Here is a 24171-nt window from a genome sequence, read left to right on the forward strand (position 1 = left end):
AGAATGTGCTTAATAGATGTTTATTTACTATTTTAATATAAAATCTGATATAGTTTTAGAGAAATAGGGAAGAGGCACTTGTATCAACTGAAACAGAGTAGACTTATGGACTCAGACAAATTCAATGATAAATAATGATTTTTATATCTAAAAAGAGCTTTTTAGGACAGTACTGAGCATATAAATTATTCTTTTCCATTTTTTCTAAATTATAGATAATAGAGGGAGTTTACATGTTCCAGTGTTTTCTACTTTTATAAATTATGTATCTGGATTTATTTATTTTTTATTATATTGTTTAATGGTTTCAGTTGTGTCTGACTCTTTGTGACCCCATTTGAATATTTTTTGTAGATACTAGAGTTGTCTTCCATTTTCTTCTCCAACTTATTTTATAGATGATAAAACTAAGCCAAACAGAATTTAATGACTTGCCCAGGGTCCCTCAGCTAGTAATTGTTTGAGACCATATTTGAACTCAGGAAGATAAGGCTTCTTGATTCAAAATCTGATTCTCTATTCACTGAACCATCTAGAAATGCATGCTTGCATACACACACACACACACACACACACACACACACACACACACACACACACACACACACAATCTCCATCCTCCCACAAGAAAAACGATTAGATAATTAAATTAGAATTCCTTACTTCTAAGAATTTAAACACTGGGAAAACAGACATGACAATATACAATCAGTGATGGGGGCTGGGTCAAACCTTCTGAAAGTCATTTGGGAATTTTGTGAGAAATTCACACTCTTTGACCCAGCAGTGCCACTTCTGAGCATAAAGCTAAAAGAAATCCAGAACAGAAAATTTCTATGAATACCAAAATGTTCATAGAATATTCTGGCAGTAAAAAAAAAAAATTGTAAATAAAGTTACCCATTAATTGGAGGGTGACCAGACATAGTGATTCAGGCATGTGAGAGTTATTGAAATATTATGTAGAACAAGAGTTTCTAAAGTGTTTGTTTTGGGGGGGGCAGGCAGGCAACCCAGCGATTGCACAAACCAATCTCTGGAATCTGGGAAGAAGATATTGAAATTGTGATCTGGATCTTGGCCTCCCATCTTTAGGGTGATAAGAGAGGATTGAAATTGTCTTGTAGTCATTGTCTAACTCTGCTTCTCACCAAACCCTGACTGGCCCAGTAGAGGCTTCCCTGGAGGGACAGATAATCTCTTCCCTCCTCCTCATCCTTTTGTAGTAGCAGCATTAAGCTTTTATATCCTCTCTTGCTTTTTACCCAAGACTCTGTCCCTTTTCTAGCTCCTCCCTAATCACCCTAAATATGGGTGGCCCATATCCATATTGGAGTTTTATGAAGTTTTCAGGTCACACTCATGTCTTTGCTGGTTCCATTCAATACTCTATACATCCCTACTTTCTCAGAAGACTTATCCTCACCCTGGAACCTTTGCTATCCATCACTTGCTTTCTAGCTCTTTCTCCTGTGTTATCTTCTCTCATTAGAATGTTTGAAGAAAAAAAGAAAAAAATCTATTTTTTTTTTAGTATTTGCAAGGCAATGGGGTTAAGTGACTTGCCCAAGGTCACACAGCTAATTATTAAGTCCCTGAGGTCAAATTTGAACTCAGGTTCTCCTGATCCCAGGGCCAGTACTCTATCCACTGCACAACCTAGCTTCCCTGAGATCTATCTCTTTTTTCATTTATCTGTCTCTACAGTAGTTACCAGAGTGTAACATACAATTTTTCTAATTATCCTCTCTTCACACAAATGGTATGGATAAGGTCCTTGCTGTCCAGCATGACTCTATCTTTTTCTCCTGGTCGGAAAGCAAGCAAGACTAGTTCAAATTCAAAAAGAAATTCCAACAAAATCAGGGACAACAATTGAGGAAGTCATGGAGCTTAATCAAGCAATAGTAATAGCTAGCAGGAAGTGAGAAAGTAGTAGCTGTTGTGACCAGTATGTTGGGAGTTCAAGGAATCAATCAGTGAACTTTATCAGAGAAAGAATGGAGAAAATATGGAAGCCACATGTGCCCTTTCTTGAAGATTTAAATCAGAAGAACTTTTCTTTTCTCCTCTCCTATATTGTCACCAATGACACCCCTCTCACCATCAAGGAGCATTCATTTGAAGGGGAAATAATTTAATAAATATCAAAATGTCGCAGGTTATGTAATATACCTAAATGTAACTGTTATAAAAATGAAATAAATTAATCATTTTTTGGCTAAGTACCAATAATAAATTTATTTTTTTTCACGTGTAAAAAGAAATTTAAATACTTTATTTAGATTTTCTTGCATTCATATATATTGAATTTTTTGTAATAAGTTTTTCCACTTTCTGGAATATTACATCTCTTCAGCTGATATATGTGCATACATATATGGATATATATAAAATCAACTTTTTGAGGTGGTAGAGGGGAAACTTCTGGATCAATTACCTGAAATAAAATTGCCCCAGACAGAAATAAAAAAAAACAAAATCAGTATTCTGATTATAACTTGGGAAACTGTTTCTTAAAGATCTGCTGTTAAGTTAAATGTCTTGTAAAAGATCTTTTGCTTTTTAATGCTCAGAATATTTCATAGTGAAAATTGTTCACTATGAAAATTGTTTTGCTAAATTTCCATGCAATTATCTCTTAAAGGAATCTGGCCTTCTCCCTACAATCAAAAGGGAACAAAGCTATGCTGAAAAATGCTAAGAGCACTAATCTGGAGAGCTATCCTCTTGCAGTACCTCCTTGTACTAAATATGATAGAAATTAAGATTGTCATTTCAGGTAATATGAAGTCATCACTAATATGTAAAAATATGAAAAAAGGATTTTTGATTTTTTATCAGAAAAAGATTCTGGAGTATAAAAGCAAACCTAGATAAGTACTTATAGGGATTTTGAGATAATTAAAACTCTTAAAATAAGTTTTCTCTTCACATCAAACCTGAGTTTTTCCCTTTGCAACATATATATATATATATATATGTATATATATATATATATATATATATATATATATATATATATATATATATATATATATATATAATACCTTGTCTTTACTTGAATTCAAACAGAATATCTCTAATTCTATCACAGGATAACCTTTAAAATATTAAAATATTTGAAAGCAACTATCATATTCCCCTAAATTCGACTCTTCAGAAAAAAAGTCCTCAATTCCTTTACTCACAAGACAGACTTTTTACTAACTCAATAATCTCCTTTAAAAATTGCCTATGTTTTCAATGACCTGCCTATGTAAAACTAACATTATTATTAGATATAGCTTAATCTGCAGAAGAACAAATTTATCATATTATCAAGTATGCTTCTCTAAAAAAGTAGTTTGCATTAGCTTTTTGATTTTTGTGTAATAGTGAATTTTATTTTTAATTTTTCCTGTTACATGGAAAAACAAATTTTAACCTTTATTTTTAAAACTTTTATGTTCCAAATTCTCTCCCTTCTTCCCACCCTACTCCCTCTCATTGAAAAAACAAGTTGATATAGATTTAAAAAGTGTAGTCAGGCAATGTATTTTCATAATGGTCATGTTGTAAAAGTAAACATACCCCCCCCAAAAAAAAGAATCCTTAAGTAAAATAAAGTTAAAAAAATAAGCTTCAATATGTATTTAAAGATTCAACTCTGTCTTTGGGAATAGATGGTATTTTTTATCATAAATGTTATGTCATAACATGACTGAGAAAAACTAAGTCATTCATACCTGATCATCCTACAATATTACTGTAACTTCATATACAATACATTTCCCAATACATTTGCTTGTGCAAGTCTTTCCAGGTTTTACTGAGAGCATCTTGCTCACCATTTCTTATAACAGAACAACTTCCATCATAATCACATACAACAATTTGTTCAGCCATTCCCCAACTGCTAGACATCCTCTCAATTTTCAGTTCCCTGACATCAGAAAAGAGCTGCCATAAATATCCTTAGACATATGGGTCCTTTTCTTTTATGTTTTCACCTCTTCTGGAATATAGACCTAAAAGTGAAATGCTAGATCAAAAGGCAGGCATGGAATTGTTGAATTCCAGAATTGTTGAATCCTTTTACAATTCCTCCAATAATGCATTACTTTCTCATTTTTCCTACATCCCTTTAAACATTTGTCACTTTCTCTTTCTGTTCTATTAACCAATGCAATAGGTATAAGGTAGTAAATTAGAATTGTTCTAAATTTGCATTTCTCTAATCAATAGTGAGTTAGGGTTTTTTTTTTTTAAAAAACAGCCCTAACTCACTATTGAATAGTTAATAGAACAGAAAGAAAAAGTAACAAATGTTGGGAGAGATGTAGGGAAAATGAGAAATTAATACAATGTTGGAGCAATTGTGAAAATAATTCTATCATCTCAATCCTTTCTTTCTGTCCCTACTCAAAACCCCTCCCACAATCCCACAGTCTTTCCTCCCTTCTATCACTCTATCACTTTCCCGCCCCCCTTTCTCCTATCCCTTTCCCCTTCTACTTTCCTTATTTGGTAAGATAGATTTCTAAACCCAATTGAGTGTGTGTTTGTGTATTTGTGTGTATATACATATATATATATATATATATATATATATACATATATATATATATATGTATATATGAGAGAATATATGCACTATATATATATATATATATATATATATATATATATAATTCCCTCTCTGAGCCAATTTCAGTGAGAGTAAGGCTCACATACCCCACTCCCAACTCTCACTTCTCCCGTTCCACCAAAAAAAGCTTTTTCTTGCCTCTTTTGTGTGAAATAATTTATCCCATTTCCCTTTCTCCCAGTACATTCCTTTCTCACCCCTTAACTCCTTTTTAGTACATTATCCCTTTTTATGCAACTCCAACCTATGCCATGTCTATATATGCCCCTTCTAACTTACCTAATAAATGAGAAAGTTCAGATGAGTTATCAGTACCATCTTCCCATGAAGGAATATAACAGTTCAATATCAATAAGTCCATTATGATTTGCTTTTCTGGTTTACCTTTTTAATGCCTCACTTGAGTCTTATATTTGAAGATCAAATTTTCAGTTCAACTCTGGTCTTTCCATCAGGGAAATCTGAAAATCACCTGTTTGAATCTTTTCCCCTGAAATGCTCAATTTTTCTAGGTAGTTAATTCTTGGTTGTAATCCAAGAGCTTTGCCTTCTAGAATATCATATCCCAAGCCTTTAATGTAGAAGTTGCTAAATCTTGTGTTATTCTGACTTGTAATTCCATAATATTCCACTGTTTCTTTCTTGCTGCTTCTAATATTTTCTCCTTGACTTGGGAAGTCTAAAATTTGGCTATAATATTCCTGGCAGTTTTTAATTTGGGATCTCTTTTAGGAGGTGATCAATGGATTCCTTATATTTCTATTTTACCTCCTGCTTCTTAAAATATCAGGGCAATTTTCCTTGATAATTTCTTGGAAAGATGAAGACCATGCTCTTTTTTTTGATTATGTCTTTCAGATAGTCAAATAATTTTTAAATTATCTCTTCTGGATCTATTTTCCAGATCAATTGTGTTTTTCCATGAGATATTTCACATTGTCTTCCAGTTTTTTCTTCTTTTGGTTTGTTTTATTGTTCCTTGATTTCTCACAAAATCATCAGTTTCTCTTTGCTCAAATCTATGTTTTAAGGATTATTCACTTCAGTGAAATTTTGTCTCCATTTGGCTAGTTCTGTTTTTAAGGCATTTTTGTTCATGTTGGTTTTTTGTACCTCTCTTTCAGTTTAGCCCAGTCTGATTTTTAGATGTTATTTTCATTAGTATTCTTGTGTCTTTTTCACTAAACTACTGACCCAGTTTTCATGATTTTCCTACCCAATTTTTTCTCTCTCTTGATTTTCAAAATCCTTTTTGAGCTCTTCCATGACTTGAGCCAAATTTATATTTTTCTTGGAGGCTTTGGATTTAGGAGCTTTTATTTTATTATCTTCTTCTGGGTGTATGTTTTTTGATTGTCCTTTTTTATCTCTCTTCTGGTCTGTGCTCTGGTCTGTGGGTGAACACATGCATTCCTTTCTGCCCTGGAGCAGGAAGGTCCCTGCTCCCACTTTGACAGCAAAGTCTGTTGTGTTAGTTCCTTCTTTTCCTGGAACACAGGTCAGAGTATGGGCAAAGCAACAGAGTTCTGCTTCAAGTGATAGCAAAGAGACCCCTACAATTTCCTTCTGATCCCTAATCAAGATCCCCAGAAGCAGTTGCCTCTGCTAATTCAGAAGCTCCCAAGGACTGCTCCTCATCAATTGGGGTCCTGTCTGCCCTGCCCTGCCAATGCCTTCACTGCATGGTACTCCTCTCTCACCCCAGTGCAGCGGTTTTCCTGCTGACAATTTTAGTTGTCCATGGCAGTTTCTGGGCTGAGAGGTCTGGAAACTTATATTTCTGCCACTGATCCAATTGCCTTGCTTCCTGATCCTGGTTTACTGGGACCTGTACATTCCAGCATAGCTGGGTCTGCACTGAACATCTTGATGCAACAATCTCTTCCCTTTCAGTCAATCTTCAAAGTTGTTCTGGGCTAGAAAATTATGTTACCCAGTCTTTTTGTGGATTTTGCCACTCTAGAGTTTGTTTAGAGTCATTATTTAAAGGTATTTGTAGAGATTTGGGGAGAGAGCTCCGGTGAATCCCTGCCTTTACTTTGTCATCCTGGCTCTGCCCAATCAATAATGAATGTTTAACCAATAAAAGTTACATTTTTGTGTGTTTATTATCTAACTATAGTTCCCCTATCCTGTACAACTAGGTTGTGATTATTGTAAATGTGAATCTAATTTACTGAATTTTTTAAAAAAATGATGTAAAGGTGAATTTAATTTGAGCCAAAATTCAATTAATATGACTTGTGAGCTAGTCAAGAGTTTTAACACACTCCTACGTCTTTGCTTTCAATCTTCAGGTATCTATAAGCTAGTATGGATGATATAGGCTGTTGCTTACCACATTACCAACAGTTATGTTATTTTTTTCAAAGTAAAAATCCTTAATATAATAAGAAAGAATACTTCAGATGGAAACATAACTAGTACAAAAAGAAAAAAGTTTTGATAGTTAACACATTAGAATAAAAAATTGATGTTGTTGAACTTCATGAATATGATCATAAGAACTATAAAATAGGACAGGATAGCAGAAGGATAGTTTTCAGTACAAATTATAAAACAGCAAAAATAAAATTTAAAAGCTGAATCTTTTTGTGGTTTAAAATCAACAAGGAATAGAAATGTTATAATGATGGAAATGGAATGACTTATTTCTATGGATTAAAAATTCCATTTTAAAAAATACGTTCCTGTTCCCAAATCAGCCATTTATACAAAGCTTTTAGATTTCTTTAAAGGAAAATGCAAATAAAGTGAATTAGTGAAAAAATTTCTTACTACAGTTTTTTGATTTGATCACTTTAAAGATTGAGTTCAATTGCCTGATATTAAAATTACTAGAAAGGTAGCCAGTGTAAATGAAGCTAAAACTATTATAGTTTATAGATAATTATAGCATGAAATACTGAAGAACTGAATAATGCAAGCACTTCATGAGATTTATTAATTATACTAATTAGGGCTTGTCTAGATCTTAAGAAGTATTTCTTGAAACCAAGTGTGAATTTTTACATTTATCCTCATATTTGATTTGTTTTAACACTTTGTTCTAGATTGTCAAGATCACTCTAAATCCACCTAACTTTTCAGTTCTCCTGTTCCCCTAACATTGATAACATTTTAAAATCTCAAGCATATGACATCCTCCTTCTTCATCCTTGCCACAGACACCTGGCCTTGTTTCCAATCCAAACACTCAACTTATCATATGGAAAACCGGCACCTTTGGAGCAGTGGACAACTATCCCCAATAGCTGCAACCGACTTCTATCAACAGGGTAGTCAAGCTAATGAGGCAGGAGATAGCTTTGCTCAACTACCACCTTAACTGTCATCTCCTTTCAGAGCCTAATAGAAACAGATATCAGGACCAAGAAGTTTGGGAACAACAAATACTTCCAGTCCAATCAGTGCCTCAAATCATCGTCCTGAAAAGCAACACCATAGGAGAGACAAGCTGCCAAATGCTCCTACCGATCTTATTGCTCCAACTACCGTCCATTCACAAAAGAGAGTTCTTGCCCCCAAATCCTTATAATTGTCAAATGGCTCAATATCAAAAACTGATAAAATTTTATCATGGAATATGACATTAAAGAAGAAAGATTAATATCTTTTGCCACTAAACCTTAGGAACCATGGGAACTTTCTATTATATATATTCAGCTGAAACCTTCCATTAGAATATGAGCTACTTGAGAGCAAAAGGACCATCTTTCTATTTTTCCTCCTCAGAACTTAGCACAATGTTTTGCACATGGAAAGCACTTTATAGATGTTTTTCTCCCCATTCATTCATCCATTCACTAATTTCTACTTTTAGCCGAGTCACTGATAAAATTTTAACATCACAGGAACAAGGATAGCTCTGGAGTAACTGCACTAGATCCCTCCTATTAAGTTGACATGAAGCAATTAACACCTACTCTTCGAATCTATCCATTCAACCTGAACTAAATCTGTCTCATCGTTCTGTCACTTAGCCCACACCTGTCTGTCTTTTCCATAAAAAAAGAAACAGCTTGTGTAGTCCTTGACTAAAACTGAGACAAAATATTTCTAAGATTTTCTCGTGATCTGCTAGCTGCTTAAAATTGTAAAGAAAAATGTGGTTAGTGAACTATTATTTATTATACATTTTTTGTGATCGTTTCATCCTTCTTTGTGTTCACACTGTTTTTTGAATAATGTATTCTGGAATGCCCTGCACCTGCCAAGGTTGTGGGCTAGGCTTGATGAACGCCTTGACTGGCACCCTGGAGTCCGGTCCCTCCTCCAGCCTGGAGACAGAGGTGGGCGAGGGATGGGCTCTGTCATAAAGCTGCTGTGGTCAGGTTCTCCCAGAGCCTGCGGAGCAAGGGCTTGGCCACGGGTGCTTATTGGTCCATCCGGCCTTACTTCACTTCCAGGCATCCTTTTGGTGTCCAGAATGTCAGAATCCTCTTACCAGGGGCTACTGTGAAAAGAACGGGAAACTTGATTGCCGCGAGGATTACTAGATGAAGTTTGGGGAATTCTGGACGATACAAAGTATCACTCGGAATGCTTTGCCTGAGCGAGCCGCAAGGTGATCCTTGGTCCAGCATTCCACCAAGGTGTGCCTTGGTCCAGCATTCCACTCTGTACTGTGGGAAGGGTTACAATGAGGTGATGCTTACGCTCAGGTTTGAAAGGCGGTCCTCGGAATCTGCCCATGACCAACTGCCTTGTTCCGTCACGCTCATCTCCATGCCAGCCATCACCGACGGCAAGAGAGGCTTCTCCATGTCCATGGAAAGTACCAGCCCTGACTATGCCAGCGCCGTACGGGTGAATGAGGTCAGTGGACCTCACAACAGCCCCGCCATCCGCGCTGGGGATCGGATTCTGGCTATCAGTGGGACCCCAGTCCGTACCCCGCGGGTGGAAGAGGTGGAGGATGCCATTGGCAAGAGCAGCCAGACCCTTCCGCTATTGCTTGAGCATGGTCCTGTCTCCCAGCTTCTGGGTCACCTTCGGGGAGACACCCCACCTTCCCCCAACAAGAAAGCCGACGGACCTCCTCACACCGGGAGCACTCTGGAGATGAAGAGCCTGGATGGGACCCCGCCGAGGCGTTCTCTAAGGCGCGGTAACAGTTTCCCCAGGTGCCCCAGCCCCTGCCCCCCAAAGGAGTCTCTGCGGCTGGGCAGAGACATCCAACGGTCCGAATCCCTGAGCAGCTTCAGCAGCTGCTCTCAGCAGATCTTCAGGGCCTGTGACCTGGTCCAGGGAGAGGTGCTGGGCAAGGGCTTCTTTGGACAGGCCATCAAGGTGACGCACAAGGCCACCGGCAAGGTCATGGTTCTGAAGGAGTTAATCCGGTGTGATGAGGAGACGCAGAAAACTCTCCTAACGGAGGTGAAAGTCCTGAGGAGGCTGGACCATCCCAACGTCCTCAAGTTCATCGGGGTGCTCTACAAGGGCAGGAGACTGAACCTGCTGACGGAATACATCGAGGGGGGCACCCTGAAGGACTTCCTGCGCAGCGTGGGCTCATTTCCCTGGCAACAGAAGGTCAACTTCGCCAAAGGAATCTCCTCTGGCATGGCTTATCTGCACTCCCTGTGCGTCATCCACCGAGATCTCAACTCCCACAACTGCCTCATCAAGCTGGACAGGACTGTGGTGGTGGCCGATTTTGGCCTTTCCAGGATCATCGTGGAGGAGACCAAGAAGCCCTCTTCCGAGAAGGCGTCCCCCAAGAAGTGTAACCTGCGCAAGAATGAGCGCAAAAAGCGCTACACAGCCGTGGGGAACCCCTTCTGGATGGCCCCCGAGATGCTCAACGGGAAGAGCTATGACGAGACTGTGGATGTCTTCTCCTTTGGAATAGTTCTGTGTGAGATCATCGGGCAGGTGTCTGCTGACCCTGATTGCCTCCCCCGCACCCAGGACTTTGGCCTCAACGTGAAACTCTTCTGGGAAAAGTTTGTGCCCACAGACTGTCCCCCAGTTTTCTTTCCCCTTGCCGCCATCTGCTGCAAACTGGAGCCCGAAAGCAGACCCCCATTCTCAAAACTGGAAGATTCCTTTGCTGCACTTTCCCTCCACCTGGGAGAGCTGGGCATCCCCCTGCCCTCGGAACTGGAGGAGCTGGACCGAACTGTGAGTGTGGAGTACGAGCTGAGCCGAGACCCCCTTTCCTAAGCTCGCCCTAGATCCCTGCAAGTCATTTCAAGGCACAGTACTGCCCGTTTGGGGAGCAGTGACCCATCCCAACTTGGCCAGGCTTATTTTTTCTATCTCCTCTGGAGGAAAAGGTACCCAACACTAATTGATTAGGAGATGCACAAAACTCAGTCCTCGACTGCAAGCCTCAGAGAGGACCTGGTAGAAACTGGGAGGTTTGGGACTGGCTGGGACTGAGTTTGGGGGACCAAGAAACCTGCCATCCTCTCCAAGGGCTCCCAACCCCACCCTAGGGGAGAGATTCCCTCCATTTTCTCAAGAGGATTTGAAGATTGTGGGAGCAAAAGCTAGGGGAGGCTCTCCCACCCCTCTAGAGAATTTCCCTGATTGAAGGAAAGAGTGTCTCTGCTACTTTATTGCTTTGAGTGTACGAGGTCTTCTGGCAGGACCCCAAAGTCTCCAGTGCCTCACTTGACCATACCAAAAGATGGAGAGAAGACCTTTCCCCTCCCGCTGTGAACTTCACTCATGGCTGCTGCCCCTTTCCCCAAGGCAGGTCCTTTATGATGGAAGCAAGAGTCAGTGTCAGCAGCTAGCAGAAATGGCCTTAAGATCCAGAAAGAACCAAGTCTGATCCAGGGTGGACGTTGTTGTTCCTGGGCATGACAGGTGCTGAAGACATATTCTTCAGTAATCTGGGATGGTGAAGGGGTGCACTTAGAAGTTTCTCTGCTGAGGCAACTCCCTGGGGCCCTTTCCCTTACCAGCCCTGATGGTGAATACAGCCAGACTACTGATCTTGCCTTCTCAGATGTACCTCCAAACTGACAGCATATATAACAGTCAGGGAACCAGTATTGGGGTTACTGAGATGGGAGGGTGGGGGAGAGATGCTGTTAATATTCTTGTGTGTGTTCTGTTGACAGAAAAATGTGAAATAATGATTACTGGCCTGAAGAATTGTGGAACTGGCTGTCATGTTTTGAATAAAGTTTACTTTTTTTTTCCCTGTTGAGCTGACTAGATTGGCTGTAGGCCTCTAGAGACTCCTTGGTGACAGAATGTGGTGGGCCTATCAGGCAGGAAAGAGAGAAAATGGTGTGAACTATCTCCTTCCCCACAAGAGGGAAAGAACCAACATTGTTCAGTGACAGTGTGGCAGGAGAGGTTGCCAAGCGGGGCAATTGGTTCGACTTCAATCAATGAAGCAATATATGTAGCTGATAGAACCAATATTAAAAATTATTTGGGCTGTGGATTAGAAAGACCAAAAAAATGCACTCTAGAATGGTGCAAGAAATCTAAGTAAAACGGCCTGATTTGTAATTTGTAAATTCTTTTATTCACTCTTTTCTGAAATTCAGGGTTTTTTCACTTCTTTGAACTTCTCTCATTCCTCAGTCTCTCAAATATCTCTTATTAGTGATTCAGTAATCCCATATGTTAATTTTTTTCAGAAATACTTCCAAGGGCAGGTCCAAGTGACTTGAGTCCATCAAGGATTTAATTATCTTGGATATTATTTTATTTATCTTTCATTTTATCTATATTTGCCTTGACCTTTCCAGTTCTAAGATGTTTCTCCTTAACAGAATTAAAATAGAAATTGAGCAGTTTTTCCTTCTCTTGTGAGTTATAATCATTTTACCCAACTTAGTAATAAGTTATCTCTTCTTTGATCTTCCTCATTATTCCTATTGCTTAAAAAAATTCTTTTTTGTCCTCTTTCTTCACTTTCTCAGCTCCTTGTGATATTATTCTTATAATATTGTGCCATATTTGTGTAACCCTTCATTATCTTTCCTTTCCAATTTCTGTACTGTTTTAGAATCTTGTTAGCTAAGAAATTATTTTCATACACATTGGCCTCTTCAGACAGCTCCCACCTAGCAATTTATTAAGTATTTGAAATACACAAAGACTTTCTTGGTTTCTGGGAAAAATGCATGAATAAATCAGGTATGACACTTGTCTCACCAACATATTCCAAGTTTATCTAGGGAAAAAATGACATGGCTAATATGAAAATATGTTTACATGACTACACGTGTATAATCTATATTAAATTGCTTTCCTTTCAAAGGATGGGGGAGAGGAGGAAGGGAAGGAAAGAACTTTGGACTCAAAACTTTTAAATGTTAAAAATTATTTTTTACACATAATTGAGAAAAAATTTAAATAATGTAAATGGGAAAAGGCATTTCCTTTTCTGAAGATCTATGACACAAAGTTAGAGCTACTAAAAACAATTATAATGTAACATTTAAAGCCATGCAAAAGTAGAATGAACATATCTGAGTAGTAGTGGATTAAATTACATTAGATAATACATTAATTAAGTATTCACTATGGTCCAGAAGTTGGTTCTGTCTATGACCATGTCTTTTCCAAATATAAGTTAGTGGTAGATGTACATTGATATCCTTTTTAATTCAGAAATTGGATAGTTTGGTGAAAAAAAGAAATAAGCTAGTCAATTGTTTTACTTATTCTTGAGCCTACTTTCATAAATTAGATTATACATGTTAGATTTAATAAATTTGTACATCCCCAAAGAATATTTTCTCCTATCTAATCTATATTTTAATTTTAATGTATTAGAAATTCAGTTGCTAGTTCATTCTCTAATTTTAATAGGCAAAGAGTGAGAATGGAATGATATCTTTCTATAGTTACTTTAAAATGTTAGAAAAACATTGAACTTTTCTAGGTAACAACTGAAGCAGGTGAGATGAATATTCTGTTCTCTGGAGAGCAGGGAACTTGAAGTCAATTATAGAAGCCAGGCTCAATCTGCTTACTCTTAGTTTTAGTTTTCTATAAAGTGGGGATAATAGTCATTTACTTTCTTAGTTCCTTAGTTAAATAAAAGAAATTTTTTGCAGGATGTTATTGTATTATCTCAGTGGAACTTTGACTATAATATACAAAATTAATATAGGCTCAGCTAACACAACACTGTTCTCTAATCAAAGGTGTATTGTCATAATTCAAGTCATAGAATAAATATTATTTACCATAACCAACTGCACTCCCTCCTCATGACTTTCATTTGTCTGTCTCACTTTAATCATAGCTACATGATGTATTCTTCTGTTTAATACTGGGTTGTTTCCTTAGCATCTTTCATTTCTCTGAGTTCACATAATTAAGAAAAGCTACTTTTAACTTCCCTTGGTTTGATATCTACCAACTTTCTCTGTTTACTTTCTGAAACAGTTCTATTTCTATCTAAGCTTAGTTGCTGGTTATGAGAGACAATGAAATATAATAGAAAAATGTTTGACCTGGAGTTGAGATTGTATTTCAAATCTATATTAGATATTTAATAACCATTTAAACATAAATTATTTAGGCTTTATTTCCCTCATCTGGAAAAGGGGATGATGATATTCTCATTACCTATTTCACAAGGTTTAAGCAAATTATTTAGGCCTTAGTTCCCTCATCTGGAAAAGGGGATGAGAATATTCTCACTACCTATTTAACAAGGTTTTAATAATAACAATTATTTATATAGTGCCTTAAGTTTTTCAAAGTACTTTATAAATATGTAAATATCTCATTTATCTTTGCTATTGTGGCTATGTAAGTGGCTATGGGTTAAGTGACTTGTTTGACATTCCACCACTACTGACTGGGACTTCATTTGAACTCAGGCCTTCCTGATTATCAGTCAGATATATCTCATCTACTATGCCACTTAGTTAAAAGCTTAAACAATTTGAGGAACAGTCTTTGTAAAACCGAAAGCTCTATATAAATTTTGTCTGTGGTAAAACAAATGCAATGGGTTGTTTTATCTCTACTGTGTGCTCACTGCCTGAAGGTTGGCAGAGATGTGAGAATAAAATAGAAATGAGTTTCCACTGGAGGATAAAGTAATGCATTTCTTGACCTCTTGACTTTTCAGCAAGCAAATATCACAAACTCTTCAAAACCATATTTCTTTTCAAATGAGTGCTATATCTATAATGATACCTGATTTGTCATTACAATAGATTCTCCTATACATAAAAGCATATATAAATATATTATGTACATGTATGTTTATATATGCATGTATACATATATGTTTATGTATATATACGCATAGATATGTATATGATTGATGGCTGATTTTTTTAGCCAGCTAGGTGGACCTTGAGTAAGGAAGTTTGTGGTTGTTCAGTCATGTGCAACACTCTGTGAGCCTATTTGGGGTTTTATTGGCAAAGATATTGGAGTCTTTTGCCATTAACTTCTCCAACTTGCTCCAGATGAAGAAAGAAACTTTGAACTCAGAAAGGTAAGTCTTCCTGACTTCAACTGAAGTACTCTATCCATTGTACCATCTCTTTGAGAAAAGGAGATTTGAGTTTAATTCCTGCCTCAGAGTTATATGACCTTAGGCAAGTCACTTAACTCTAAGTATCCTTCACCTCTAATATGGAGATAATAACAGGACATGCCTTACAAGACTGCTTTGAGGATCCAATGAGATACATTTGTAAAATACTTAGTTGAGTGCCTTAGGAGAATTCATAATATTATAAAAATATTCCTTTCTTATCCTTCCTAAAGTCAAATCCAATGCTCAATCTATTACATAATTCTGCTTCCCAAGATGCATAATATATAGAACAATATATACATTTAAAAAAAAATCTGTGAAGTACAATGATAAATGTTAGTATAATAATGCCAAAATTTAAGGACACGTCCTTCTTATTATCAAGTGATAAACTTAAGTCAGTGCATTTGTGTATTGGTATCTGTACAGCTGTTTAATGGGTAGTATCTTTTGAGTCAAAATGATGCATGTTACACAATAAAAAATAGACACATCCATAATCCAAAGGAATTTAACATAAAATGTGGCATCCATAAAATATTCTAAAGGAAAGCATGATTATATATGATAACCAGAATGCCCATTGTAACATAATCACTTTTGCTATTAAATGAAGATTCAGATATGATGGAAGTCAAGAACTGAAATATTCCCCCGTAGCCCACAATTTTATCATCTGTATAATGGTAATAGTAATAATATCTATTTTGAAAGATGTTTTAAGGATCAAATGATAATTTACATGAAATTTTTATATTCTTTAAATTGCTATATAAACATCATCTACTGTTCTTTTGTCCTTGCTTTATTCACCTATTATTAATTCATGTAAGTCTTTGATTTTTTTTCCATAACCATTCTTCTTTTGTTATTTTGTTGTTTATTTTTTTATTGGTCAGGTCCAACTCTTTGTGACCCCTTTTGGGGAGTTTTCTTGGCAGAGATATTGAAGTGTTTTTTTCATTTTTCTTCTCCAGATCATTTCACAGATGAGGAAACTTAAGTGATATGTTTGGGGTCATTCAAATCTGAGGACATATTTGAATTCAGGTCTTCATGACTCTACCATTGTGCCACCTAACTGCCCCATATATCCCATATATGCCCCATAGATAACAATATAACTTAATTTGTTGAGTCATTCCCCAGCTATCGGCCATATATTGTGTCAGTGAACAAAATAATTGGGATAAAGATCCTTCAGATTTTCTTTAAAGTGCCACAGCTTTAATTTAGTCCTTTTAAACTTGCTTGTCTCTGCCAATCAATAAGTATTGTTGGTACATAATGTTCCAGACACTATTCTCAGTCTGAAGGGGGGAGGGGGGGAAGGCAGGTTGAGGGAGATACAAAGAAAGGCAAAAGAGAGCCCTTCACCTTGAACAAGTTGCAGTCTAAAACAGTTATAAAATTATGTGTTTGGAAAGTTCAACTTTAAGAATTACTTTTTTGTTTTTAAATTCAGTAATCCAGAATAAATGCTATTATTATATTTTAGTGGCCTATATTGTATGCTGATTTGTCTCTGGTCCTTTCCTTTAATCCTCTGACCTTGAACCAAAAAAAAAAAGAGAAATTTGATAAAGAGACCTGCCATGTTGAGAGATCATGTTCTTATTTGCATGTCTTCAGAAAACATATAGATATTTTTCAGCATCTAAGAAAATTACACAAGATCTTTCACAAAAAAAACAGCAAATCATTTTGAGTGAAATTTTTACAAAGTAGTTTGTTTATTTTATTTTGTACATAATTCCTCTCTACCTTTTGAGGGAAAAACAGGCACTTTTCCAATAAAACTGACAGAACAATCCTCTACTTGTCTGAATACTTATCAAGTATAAGATCAAACCAGTATGTATCTGGTATTCTTATCAGAGCCTAAGACTATATCCATCTTAGCTGCTATCTCATTAGAACTGACATTCCTCTTGCCTAGTAGAGAATACCATTTCTGTGTCTCTTTGATCTCTTCAAGTTTGATTCTTGAAATTGTTCAGGGGATATGTCTCTTATTTATTTAAGGGTGCTAGAATTTAGTCTACTTTCACTTTGTGAAGAGAAAACGAGATCCTGGCAGAATTGAAAGTAGTCTGTGAAGTGCTTACCTTTTTCCTCTTAGCCTTGAATTTGATGGAGATTCAAAGCTACATATGACAAAAATAAAATAAAATAAAATAAAGCAAAACAACTATAAAAAAATAACCTTCCAGTTTTTAACTGTCTTATAATTCAGGAACAGTTGACTATGATCTCTATAACCAAATAATTGCTCATATCTCTTTAAACAAAAGGTAGTCATAGTGGTAAGATAAATTGTAAAAATGTGTTCCTGGCTTAGTTTCAGCATATTAATATTGATTTTTATTGAATTAAGACTGAACTTATCCCCATATAAGCCAGAATTTTACTATTATGTTCATGACACCAAACAATTGGCTTGACAAATCAACCACACTGGTGAATCTGGATCAAGATAAATGATTATAAAATGAGGTGGTTGAACATTCAAAATATATTTTTTCAATATATTTCTTACATTAAATTAACTCTATCCTAATACTAGCAATTAATACACTTCTTGTGCTTAATTCTAAATTTAATTGTGTTTAAATGATTATAGTTTTTTTTTAAATGGCTTTAAATGACATTTTCTACATTTTGTGTATGTGGATGTGTGTGTAGTTTGTTGTTTGTCCTTTATTTTCAAAGAAGACCAATGACATCAGGAAGGTAATGTCAGGACTTGTAAGTGAATTGAATTTGTTAAAAAAAATTCTCTGGAAATAGAAGAAACCCCAGAACCAAAGAAGGGAGACTTGAAATAAACCATGTCCCATCACAATTTACACAGATTATAAAAATACATTTTTATTGGTTTGAGAACAAAAGGTCTACACACTGGAACATGTCAGTTCTGACATATGTTCAAAGCCCAATTGGAATGAGAGAGAAATTTATACAAATTTTGAACAAAGAAAAGAGAAAAGGCTAGAATTTGAGGAGATGCTAATAAAAAATTCCCAGGAAATAGGGGAAATGAGGAATTCTTGGTGTTAGAGTTGAGGTCCTTTGATATACAAATCAAAAGGCATTCTTAGTGATAAACAGTCCATTATAGTTCAAGGCTTCATAAGGAGACATCTCCAAAAATAGAATATTCCAAAAGCTTTATAAACAAAGTCATCACTTGGAGATGAGGTTGTCTCCAAAAAGTCATAAAAACAGGTTGATCTATAGTCTCATAACTTATGGAAAAAAAAATCTTTGAAGATAGAGAAGACTCTCAAAGATACATAAACCACCAAAGCTCAGTGTCTGCTTCAAATCTCAAATGAGCTTCCAACTGGGTTTCACTGCAATGGATTGTTGGTAAGTCAGGCAGCCTTGGAAATCAGAAGTCCTCCTGATGGACTAATAGTTGTGCTATTTCACTGTCTGATTTGCCTGTGATAAAGGAAAGTTAGCCTATATTTAATTGGTTAGTACAAGTATTCCTGAGCCTATGTTCACAGTTATAAGTGAGGTAGTGCTCACAAAGCCATTAACCTCATTTTTGTTCTGAGTCATCTGGGTACAGATATGGGTCAGATGTCCTGGATCCAGTAGGATACCTTGGTCTTTTTAAGCTAAGATCTTTGCAAGGTCTAAATTTTTCTGAGGCAATATTCATCACAATAATAAAGGCTAGGTAAGAAATGAAGCAAAAAGTGACCCCTTTCCTGATTAAAAAGGTCAATCTGGAATGGGAAGACCCTCAGGATTTCTGATCAAAACAAACAATTGCACCTTAAATTATTAAAACTCAAACAATGACCCACTGAGTCTTGGGCAGAACCTATTGTTGACCAATCAGTGAGAGCAAGAGTAATTTGGATTTGAAGCATTGTCCCTAAAAAAACAAGTAGTCTATAAACTTCCAGATAGTTTGCAGGGTTTCAGTGATCACAATTTGATTCCTTTGGCCAAAGCACCTGCAGGTATAAATATGCATATAAAATATACACATTTATACATACATATATATAGTCTTTATGCATGCATATTTTCACAAATATGCACATATATGTAATAAATACAAACATATTCATGTGTGTGTGTGTTTACTTTGATGCATCCTCAAGACCACCTCTGGACCCTGGAGGTCAAGAAGAGAAGTTGCTAAGCCAGTTATTCCTATCAGCCCAGTAGGCAGCCCTCAAGAAGCCAGGGTACTCAGGTTTACTCTTCCTAGACTTGAAACTTGGTGGAACCATGCTATATGGTTCCTAAGTAAAATTCTGCCCAATCTCTTCTCTCTCTCTCTCTCTCTCTCTCTCTCTCTCTCTCTCTCTCTCTCGAGCAAGGGAACAGGGGCGATTGTAAATTTTTTTCTTGATATATCTCTGAAGTGTAGATACTTATTTCTAAAAAGTTAATTTGACTAATAATAGGATTTGGGTGCAAGGAGCCATTAAATTGGCCTGGAACCAATATCAGAAAGACCTGACATCCCTGAGGGCCTTTTTAAAAAAATGTTATTAAGGCAATGGGGTTAAGTGATTTGCCCAATGTCACACAGCTAGGAAATGTCTGAGGTTGGATTTGAACTCAGGTCCTCTTGACCCCAGTGCGGATGATCTAGCCATCTATCTGCCCTATTTTTGCAAATACTGAAAGATCCCTGGGAGAGGAATGAAATGTAACATATCTGGTCCTTAGTAAGGCCTAAAGTAATTATGTTTATCCACATAAACCCCCAATTATCCTATGTATTGGAGGAACATTTTTCTGGTGATGGTATATGGTTATGATTCTTGAAAAATTACAGTCTTAGGGAAACTAAATTTGAGGGTCAATTAAAGGTATTGGACAGGTTGTAAGGTTATCTCTATTGCAAAATAATTCAAATAAATTATTAAGGAAAGAAACATGATATCAAAGTGATGTATATGACTAGAAATAGGCCAATCGTTATTCAACCAAAAAAAGTTCAAAAATGTAATGTGACTCTCGTGTTTAAAGTCCAGGTTTATTGGAATAAACAGGTCTTAATAGTATGTCTTGATTTTGCACTGTCACATTTCATCTGGTGTATTGGGGGAAGAATTGAACATCACATTTTAAGAAGAAAGACCATTCAAATCCTGAAAGATGTATAATGTGAGGGCATCAGAATGGTGAAGGTCCTAAAGGCTATAACACATAAAAGGTTGATGTTACTAGAACTTTTTAGCCTGAAAAAGAGAAAGTTCACATGGTACATAATAGCTGTCTTTAATAGCTGCAAGGTTCTTACCTTGCCTTTGTGAATTATTCCCTATTTATCCTGCATATGGATTATTTTGTAAATATGTTTTCATGTTATCTCATTATATTGTAAGTTCCATAAGGACAGGGACTGTCTTTTGTCTCTTTTTGCAGTCCCCCAGCTCTTAGGATAGTTTTTGGCACAAACAGATATTTAAATGTTTGCTAGTTAATTGAAGTGTGCAGTTCTTGAACTAATCAACTATGAGTAAAACACAAACTTTGTGCTAGACACTATGTTAGGGGCTAACAATATTATTAAAAATGAAATACTCCCTACTCATATGGAACTTGCAAAAGAATGGGAGATAATGTATGTATATAAAAGTAAATACTAACAAGCTTAAAATGTGTTGCTTTGAGAGGTCAAGTACTAGGGAATCTTTGAAGGGCTGTCATTGGGGAGAAGGATTTGTCCTGATTGCCTCTAGAGGACAGAACTAATAGAAATGGCTGGAGGTTTATAAAAAAAGCGAAATTTGTCTTGATAGTTATACAAGTTCATTTTAAAAAATTAGAAGAATTTGAATTATACTTACCAGTTATGCAGTAAAAAGGATGCTTATTCACTTATAAAGTAGGTGTGAGGGTGTGCTGAGCCCTTTTCGAGGCTGTTGATCCAACTCTTAACTATGACTCCAAGAAACTGTGGCAAGCAAAACAGCCACATCCTAGTAAACCATTTTGGTGGTCAAGCTAAACCTTGTTAAGGGTAAACAATAGACCTCAAATTCTTTGGTGAGCTGGGGGTGGGGGGTCCACCCCAAGCTGGAGAAGACTTCCCCCCAGTAGACTGGATAGATGAGAACAATTTCTTCATCTGTCAGTGAAGAGGCACTGTGGGGTATTTAGAGTTTGGTCAGACATGAAAAATCTAAAGTCATCCTCTGCATCCTGGGTCATCATCAGTCATCTTGACTTTGTCTTGTTACTGGATTTTGATGGCTCTAGGAGGGAGAGGTTGATAACATTGTGCAAGTCTGTCTCACTTAAATCTAATTCATGAGTTAGTCGAGACATCACCCTATGATCTCATTGATCCTCTTCAAAAAAAGAGGGACAAACAATAACTATGTGATGATATAGCATCATCCGAATAAAAGTAATTTGGTTTTTAACATGGAAAATTGCTTGAATTTATCAATAAATTATTTTCTATCCACCTTTCTCTTACCTTTCCATTTTTATTTCCATATTTTGAGGAACTAAACATAATACATTGTTTTGCATTTTTAGAATGACCATATTAATATTGTTGTTCAGTTGTTTTTAATCATGTTCAACTCTTTGTGATCCCATTTGAAGTTTTCCTTGCAAAAACACTAAAATAGGTTGCCATTTCCTTCTCCAGCTTATTTGTCAAATAAGGAAACTATGGCAAAGTGGGTTAAATGATTTGTTCAGGGTCATACAGTTAGTAAATGTCTGAACCAAATTTGAATTCAAGAAGAGAGGTCTTTCTTACTCCAGACCCTTTGCTCTTATCTACTACTGCTATATACTATATTAAAATTATATAAAAAATGATGATTTTTTTAAAATCAGGCATCAGAGGTAATATACAGGTAGTTGTTTAATGATGTGAATTGTCAAAATCCCCACATTCCAAATATTTTCTCTAGTGATTTTCCATGTTATTTGAAATCTAAAGAATTAAAGTCATATTTGTTTGGATTAATGCATTGAAGCCTCACATTGAGATGCCATAGTATCAGCTTGAATAATAAGCCATTATTAGAAATTAACATTAGAATAAGAAAGCCTTGAACAAACTGGAGAGGAGAATGAGGAGACAGTATGAGAATATTATGATCCTAAGGGATAAGAGAGTTGAAGCGGGGTGGGGGGGCAGAGAAGTAGCACAGCCTTTTTTTTTTCAAATCTATTTTCTTTAGTCACAAATAACCATTTGTGACTAAAGAAAATATGCTAAAAATCTATAATTCTGGAACTATAATTATACATATACATGCACATTTACATATATTCATATATATTTATACACATATACACACACACAAATGGATGAATGGAAATAGTAGTTGAACAATAGCAATCTTTCCTATCAATAATCCTTGTTCCAAGATTCATTTTAACAAAATAACACAAGGAATATGGCACTAGTGATTTATCCCCTAAATTTTTAGCATGTAAAAATAAGATTTCAGTCTATGAACTGTCAATCTGATATTTTTAAATGAGCACAAAATTCACTTAAAATATGTTCAAATTATAACATATTCAAGTCCTTAATTATAGTCTTTGCATAAATACAAATTTTTGATTGACATATTATATACTATTAAAAGGATACAGGTTCATTCTACTCTTTTTGAAACTATTATTTTGTTATGAAATTAAACTTTTGTTGAAGTTTAAAATTGTTATTAAATGCTTTTTTCATTTAAAAGACCTCTTAGCTCTATAAAATCATAATACAAAAATATAAGAGCATGAATTATATTATCATTAAATGAATATGCTTATTATTTACATTTTCCTAAAATAGATTCTAATTAGGAGACAAATTGATATCCAGGAATAATTTTTACAATGCATCTAAAATGAATAAATGCCGATAAATTTTGATAGAAAAAATAGACTTTGATATCTTTCTATAGAAAATAAATGTTTAAAAATTAAGGTTTTCAGGGCTGGATGATTTTTTTCTATGACCATACCCTCTCTCCTTCAATATATCTTTAAAATCTTTTAATATAGAGAAAGAAAACTGAATTCAATGTTCAGAGACTTGGATTTGAATCCTATCTTTAATACTTAATATATAACTATGGGAAAGTCAATGAACTTCTTTGATTGTCAATTTCAATTTCTTCATTTATAAGACTAGAAAAAATAACAACTGTACTACCTACTTCAGAGTCATTAAGAGAAAAATGGTTTATAATTTTGAATTATTGAGCACTTGTGATTTCCTGCTTATGGGCATTCCCACCATTTATGCAGATGATAACTTTTGTATGAAGGGGACAGTCTAATAGAGTTAATGTTGATTTAAAAACTGATCATCTGGTGACTAGTTCTATAGACACAAGATTCTCTGAGCTTCGTTTGATTGACCAACAGATTATTATAAACTATCATCATTCTTGAAACATCTTCACTCTTATAGGACCTAGTAAGAATCCCATTGGGACAATCAATAATTATCTAAAATATTACGTATACATTAGAATCAATGTATTATGCAAGGTACTGTGAATACAAAGTAAATAAAAATACAAATAAATAAACAGATGAATGAATGAATGAAGTAGTCCCTATTCTTAAAGAGCTTAAATTTTATCAATGAAATGATCATCATAGCTGGAATTTCTATATTGAACCTACTAATTGGCAAGCATTGTTTTAAGTGCTTTACAATATTACCTTATTTGATTCTTGCAATAACCCTGAGAAATAGGCTCTATTAAGGTCTCCATTAATTCAATGAGAAAAATCCATTCTTTAAAGGTTATGTGACTTGCTCAGTGTCACATAACCAGTAAGTATTCTGAGATCAGATTTGAATTTAGGTCTTCCTGACTTCAGATTTTAGCACTCATCAATTATGCTGCTGCTTACTCCACTATGTTGGAGTTAAAATACAGTGTATCCAACTGTGGCTGATCAGACCATATAGACTTGAAATGCTCCACAATAAGCTCACCACAAATAATCCATATGATCAATTTGGGTAGTCTCTAAATTTGTGCATCTCATGTTTCCTTTGAGGCACTGCAATTTTTCCCCAGAGAGTATAGAACCT

At 35.7% G+C, this 24171-nt stretch overlaps 1 pseudogene; it reads left to right on the plus strand.

The window, feature by feature from the left end:
* The first annotated feature begins 8981 nt into the window (after nucleotides 1-8981).
* Nucleotides 8982-12341, plus strand: LOC141512904 (LIM domain kinase 2 pseudogene; annotated as a pseudogene).
* Nucleotides 12342-24171: the final 11830 nt, after the last annotated feature.

The sequence above is a fragment of the Macrotis lagotis genome, chromosome 2, assembly GCF_037893015.1.
Source record: "Macrotis lagotis isolate mMagLag1 chromosome 2, bilby.v1.9.chrom.fasta, whole genome shotgun sequence".
NCBI classification, from domain to species: domain Eukaryota; kingdom Metazoa; phylum Chordata; class Mammalia; order Peramelemorphia; family Peramelidae; genus Macrotis; species Macrotis lagotis.